We start from the raw sequence: 7,500 nt of genomic DNA on the forward strand, positions 1-7,500 counted from the left end.
GCTGTGTTTACAAGTAGGCTACAACTTCTACTGTTGTTTAGTTGATGATTGTTTATGCAAAGCTTGAAGTCTACATTGGAGAAAAGCAGAGTTATTAGCAAGGAGGGGATGGTGTGGGTGACTGACTAGTGTCTGTTGGGGGTGGGTATTATGCGTTTTTTTACAAGTTTACTGACAAGTGACTAAATGATTCCAGCTGCATCAGAAACCAATAAAGTGATGACTTCAACTTCTGGATCAATTTCTTGTGATATTCATGAAATGTATTTGTAAGTAACTAGCTACAATCTTACTGCTAAAACAAATGACGCAGGGAGTTGGTATATCATTTCAACTTGCATTTGTTGGCAAGTTTTAACATGTTTCAATAAAACAGTAGATTTTGTCTGTCAATGTATCTAATATGTATACATGGCTTGTATTCAAGACAGTTTATTTGCTCTAGAAACCGAGTTGAGTTTACACAGGAGTATGCAGGAACAGTTATGGCAATGTATGACATGAATACAGTAGAAGACAAATATACTACTGACATCTGTCATCTATAATAAATACTATGGTTCTATAAAGAGAATACTTGCATATGGTGGTGTGTTTGGGGGTGGGGGGGGGGGGGGGGGGGGTGCAGTGAGGTGTTGGGAGTCACTTTGATACAGGGCGAGATTGTTATGGACCTTTCACATCTCCTCTTAAATCATCAGCTTCTTTGTATCCAACAAACTGTCCATCGTGTGAGGGATAAATTGCTTGTATGGCCCCAACAACAACAACACACACACAGGTAAGGGGATTCTCCCCACATAGAACAAACTCCAAAAATAATCAGTAGGCCACCAAGCGGTATTGTCTGTCACAAAAACACTGTTAGACATTCATGGGATATCGTTGTGTACTGTCTGTATTCCTACTGTAGTAGGAATACAATATAATATTAACACATCTCACAGACACGCGTTAGCTAGTTAGCTACAACACACAGGTATAGTTACTCCAAGACTAATATATGAGTCATAAAGCCAAAGGAATTAATTTGCTCTTCGTCATCATCATCATCAAAACATTTATCCAGTTTTACTCCTAATGAGATGCACTGAGGCTATAATACATTACATTATTATTATTATTATTTTTATTTTATTTTATCCCCTTTTCTCCCCAATTTTTCGTGGTATCCAATCGCTAGTAATTACTATCTTGTCTCATCGCTACAACTCCCGTACGGGCTCGGGAGAGACGAAGGTCGAAAGCCACGCGTCCTCCGAAGCACAACCCAACCAAGCCGCACTGCTTCTTAACACAGCGCGCCTCCAACCCGGAAGCCAGCCGCACCAATGTGTCGGAGGAAACACCGTGCACCTGGCCCCCTTGGTTAGCGCGCACTGCGCCCGGCCCGCCACAGGAGTCGCTGGAGCGCGATGAGACAAGGATATCCCTACCGGCCAAACCCTCCCTAACCCGGACGACGCTAGCCCAATTGTGCATCGCCCCACGGACCTCCCGGTCGCGGCCGGCTGCAACAGAGCCTGGGCGCGAACCCAGAGACTCTGGTGGCGCAGCTAGCACTGCGATGCAGTGCCCTAGACCACTGCGCCACCCGGGAGGCCCTACAGTACATTATTTTGTATAGCCAACAAAGCTAGCTATCTCAACTTGGTGAAGTGGTACTAGCAAGCCCCGTTATAGCCGAATCGATCACAAAAGTATACTGTACTGAACAACACCGCCTCGTGAAATGAGAGTTTCTATTGCTAGCTAGCTAGTAAAAGCAAAACAACTTTGTTATTTGCCCTCCTGGTCCAGCTTGTAGAGGCTGCCGTCGCCAGTTGATCTCGGAGGTTCTGAGGAACATCTCCAGCACCCCTCTATTCCTACATGCGTCAAAACCTTTATTGTCTTTCACACATACATGTTCCATAGGGTTTGCAGTGACCCTCTCCACTAAGAACTGTCCTTAATCTAATTCTTTGCAGCACAGACAATCCTGTTCTGTCTGCATGGCTGGACAGCACCCGCATAGACACCACCAGTCAGAGTCTGACCGTGGCTCCCCGTCAATGCTTGCTGGTTTAGCAATTCTTGTTCTCGCTGTCAACTCATCTTCAGTGTTTTCCGGCTGAGATGAATAGGGCAGTATGTCCTTCATGTTAGCATGTAAAAGAACATTTAAAAAACTGTTTTGTCATCCAGCTCTTCTTGGAAAGAGGAATCATCAGAAGTAACCATTATAATTATTTGGCAATCTTGGATAGACAATGCATGGTAACATACAGTAGCTCCCATGAACCTGTATAATCGTTGAGACAAGTTCAATTACTCGATTGAAAAAGCGTGATCGTGCAATCTGTGTAACACAAAGGCCACAATAATTGCTACGAACATGACTCCATTTAGTTTTTAGATCAGACAGCAGGCTCAATCAACCAATGACATCATTGGTTGGAATCTCCCGGTGCAAAAATCTAAAAATACTGCTATAGTGTATAATTATGTCTGAAACACCTCTCATCCCTCATAATTAATAGTAAGACTGGAAAAATAACCCAAATAATGTCTAGCGAGGAAGTTTCCCTTTAGGATTATGTGACATTGTACATAAACGCTTCCCAAGGATTTCCCCACCTACCCTTTGACTTATGCAGCACCCCAAATGCACACACAGGTTTAAGTATGGTGATTAGTAACTTGACAAAGAAGTCACTTTGCGTCAATGAGATCATATATTCACAATGTGATGGTAACGAAGAGGATGATAACAACGAGTGATTTTAGTCATATTGGTAACTATTAAAACAACCTGCTCTTCAGACTCTTCAGTCATTTCCCAGAATCCACTCAGTTTAAGGACTTTGCTCTGCCACATTTCCTCTTGCCCTCTTACTCTCCTCAACTGCCTATACAATCTCACCCCATCTGTAAAGTCATTCCACTGAAGCGCATTGTGCCGTCACCCGGAGAAGTGAACTCACATTAATCCCTTCTGCACATGTGCAATGTGAGCGTGACCAAGTGAACGTAGATCACAAGGTTAATGTTTACATGTGCGGAGGAGATGTCCTTTGGCCCTGCCACGGTGGCCGACAATTCCCCTTCTAATCATACACGATACAACAGTCTTCTATTCCTATGCTTCTAAATACAAAACAATGTCGGTTTCAAAAAAAAAAAGTGGGCATTATGTCAAATGAAGGCAAACAGCATGGAAATACATTGCACACAGAGTATCAATCAATCAAATGTATTTATTAAGCCCTTTTTACATCAGCCGATGTCACAAAGTGCTATACAGAAACCCAGCCTAAAACCCCAAACAGCAAGCGATGCAGATGTAGAAGCACATAGAAGAGTCATAATGCAAGCTGCAGTTTTACAATCTGTTTTTGATCAATTGGCCCTCCCTGCTAGAAAGGTTATGGTTCATTTAGAAGTGGAAAATGTTCTCTATGTATGAGTCTGCCATAACCTTTTTTTCATCAAGTAAGACACTAAATGCACCCTCCAAAAGTATCCATGATAATCCATGCAGATTAAAAGCTTCCTCGTATCATGCTACCTCATGCTTCAGTCATGTGGTGTCAAATTACAGTGTGAGTCATGATGCCAAAGGTACAAAAGACAAACACGTCTGAATACATGAGAATACAAAATACAATCATAAAACAATTACACAAAATACAATCATAAAACAATTACACAAAATATAATCATAAAACATTTACACATAAATACCATTGTCATATATGGTATATACATATATTTAAGGAAGTTATGCTTGTACTGGTTGAAATGTGGTTGTTTTACCTACTTGAGTTGAATGCACTGAACTGTAAGTCACTCTGTATAAGTACGTCGGCTAAATGACTAAAATGCAATATCGGGTTACTAAGAACATCTAGTGAGGCACATTTCATTCAAAAGACACAGTCCCTCAGTCCCTCAGTCCCATAGTCCCTCAGTCCCTCAGTCCCTCAGTCCCTCAGTCCCACAGTCCCTCAGTCCCACAGTCCCTCAGTAACTCAGTCCCTCAGTAACTCAAACAAACCTCTTTCTTCCAGATAGTTTCCATTTTCACACACACACACACACACACACACGCACACACACACACACACACACACACACACACACACACACACACACACGCATGCACACACACACACACACGCATGCACACACACACACACGCGCATGCACACACACGCACACACACATAGACATAAAGACACACACACACACACACACACACACACACACACACACACACACACACACACACACACACACACACACACACACACACACACACACACACGCATGCACACACGCATGCACACACGCATGCACACACACGCACACACACATAGACATAAAGACACACACATGCACACACACACACACAGACACACACATGCACACACACACACACACACACACACACACACACACACACACACACACACACACACACACACACACACACACACACACACATAGACATAAAGACACACACACACACACACACACACATAGACATAAAGGCACAGACACACAGTCCCTCAGTAACTATAGATAGTTTCCATTTTCTTTCTTCTTCTGCAAAACATTTCCCTTGAAAATTCCCCTGTTGTCCTAGTAACCTTTATCACAACATTGATTACTGATCGCACTTCCCGAAAGGTGTCAGAAGTGCACATGAACAATCCATACTTATATTGAAAGGGAAGAGTACAAGCATGCCTCGTTTCACAACACACTGAGGATACGTTACAAATGGTACCCTATTCCCTATAGACCGTGGTCAAAAGTAGTACACTATATAGGGAATAGGGGGCCATTTGGGACACATACTCTTAGATTGTCACGGTTCAACCAACATTGGGTCAGAATACTAGCAAAAGCCAAAGTAATCAACTAAAACATACTTCACATTTTACTCATTATTATGTTTGTTTTCATACACACAGTACCAGTCAAAAGTATTGTACAGTACCAGTCAAGAGTATTATAAATATATATATATATATATATATATATATATATATATATATATATATATATATATATATATATATATAGTACCAGTCAAAAGTATTATATATATACAGTATCAGTCAAAAGTATGGACACACCTACTCATTCCATTGTTTTCTATATTTTTACTATTTTCTACATTGTAGAATAATAGTGAAGACATCAAAACTATGAAATAACACATGTGGGATCAAGTAGTAATCAAAAAAGTGTTAAACAAATCAGAATATATTTTATAATTTAGATTCTTCAAAGTAAAGACCCTTTGCCTTGATAACAGCTTTGCACCCTCTTGCCATTCTCTTATCTAGCGTCATGAAGTGTTGAATGAGTTCCCACATAAGCTGAGCACTTGTTGGCTGCTTTTCCTTCACTCTGCGGTCCTACTCATCCCAAACCATCTCAATTAGTTTGAGGTCAGGGGGTTGTGGAGGTCAGGTCATCTGAAGTGTATTTAACAAGTGACATCAATGAGGGATCATAGTATTTCACCTGGATTCACTTGGTCATGGAAAGAGCAGCTGTTCTTCATGTCTTGCACAGTCAGTGTATTACCTACACTGTGACTTGTAGACTAAGCTACTGTTATACCCAGATGTTCTCAGAAGAAGCAGACCATTGTTGACGAACTCATGTTTTCCCACAAAGATGCCACTGTTACATATAATTAGTCTGGTATAAAAAATAAAAATAAATTTCATGGGCAGGTTTTTTTTACTTGTCTTATTGCACGGTGTGGAAATGCCAGCTGAAAGCTTGGTCTACTCTAAAATCTACACTGGTAGCTAATGGCATTGAAATACTGTACCTTTCAGTTGCCTATGGTGATCCGATACTATACACAAATCGAGAGTGAAACTTTGCCAAAAATATCCTCCCGTACGTAGGTTTTGTAAATAATACCTAGTTATGCAGTAGAGGTCACCTCTGTTTTTTCTCTGGTTTTTTTTGGCCTTGTCTTGGGAACGCTTCTGTGTTGCTTTTCAATGGTCATTTCCATTAGTAGGCCTACATACATATATATCTTCATTTATTAATTTAGACAGGCCACAACAGACAAAGGACTCTTGCATTTACAGTATGTTCGTCATAGACCGTGTTCGCCATCTGCAGCCCACGGTGATGGTGTCCTGTGTTACTTCCAGTGAAAACCAATGCAGAAAACTGACTCATACATAACTGTGTTTGATATCTAGCGAGACCATTGTATAAAAGAGGTTTATTATTCATTTTGCAGATCCTTAGCAATGTAATAAAACAGATGTTTTATTATGGAGGAATCCATTCCCCGGCTAATACACTTGAAATAAGAACAATCATGGGTGAATCTCGCTAGTCTTCAGCGCCTTCCTCTATTTGCCTCCTCCCATTTGCACTGAGAAGATAGCAAAGGCAAAGCAGAAAAGTCCACTCGTAGAAACAAAGGATTTGATATCAAATCAGAGAAGTTGAAGGGAAGGAGACAAGGAGAGGATATCCATTTAGATCCACCCTTTCACCGGTTGAACGATAGAAGCACCATGATCCAGAGCTCCAGAGTGGTAAGCTTCTCTCCAGCTAATAGGCTATGTCTGGTCAACACCTGTTGGACGTGGAGGTCGCCGCAAGAGGATGTTTTTGGACTGGGGCCTTTCTGGCTAAATGCACCTGGGTAAATAATCCAGGGTCTGACCTCAGGCCCCATCGGTGGGACTGTTGACCTCCTTGTTGGGTAACATGTTCCCTCATGTGCGGTAACTGGAACGTCACGCCCCGGTGACCGTGCAGGAAAGATTACCCTCGTCCTTTAGGAAAAGAAACCACCAGCACCGTCAAGTCAGCAGGACACACACACACACACACACACACACACACATAGCCTCTCCTTAATGGTGAAACTGCCGCGTCTGTCAGGAAAAGAAAACAGCAGCATGGTCAAGTCAGCAGACATACAGACACAAGCAGACGTTGACCACCATGCACAACCACACAGATTCTCTCCACCTTAATAAAGGAGACATGTTTAGACAACGTTGACCACCATAAAATGCTGACAGACTCTTTCACATTTCAGTATCTGGCAGCGGGTATCTATGCATGTGTATGTGCCCGGTCGATGGAGGGTTACTATATGGTGAAAATAAATGAAACAGCTGGAGATCATTTGGTTTCAATGGAGTTAGAACGTGATTTAAATAGGTTAGCTCTTTCCTGGTATTTTTGTGTGAATGTACTATATCTAGGACAACATAACATTTAGAATGTAAATTTTGATTTATGTTGGTACTAACATCGCTTTGTAATCGAGATGTCTTTGAAGTAAAAAAATACAGGTTAGATTGAGAGTTGATTAAAGTGTACAGTTTTTTTTCTCTCACTAGGATCGCCATCAAATCCTTCTTGGATACTACTGCCTTCTCGTCCCCTTTTTATATCAGTATATCTATTATATCAGTACCTATTATATCAGTACCTATTATATCAGCATATCTA

At 41.4% G+C, this 7,500-nt stretch overlaps 1 protein-coding gene across 1 annotated transcript in view; it reads left to right on the plus strand.

The window, feature by feature from the left end:
• The window catches only part of LOC120053637 (intestinal-type alkaline phosphatase-like), a 48,150-nt gene that overhangs the window by 1,687 nt on the left and 38,963 nt on the right, over positions 1-7,500 (plus strand). The window lies entirely within an intron of this gene.

Source organism: Salvelinus namaycush, chromosome 9, assembly GCF_016432855.1.
Source record: "Salvelinus namaycush isolate Seneca chromosome 9, SaNama_1.0, whole genome shotgun sequence".
Classification (NCBI taxonomy): Eukaryota; Metazoa; Chordata; class Actinopteri; order Salmoniformes; family Salmonidae; genus Salvelinus; species Salvelinus namaycush.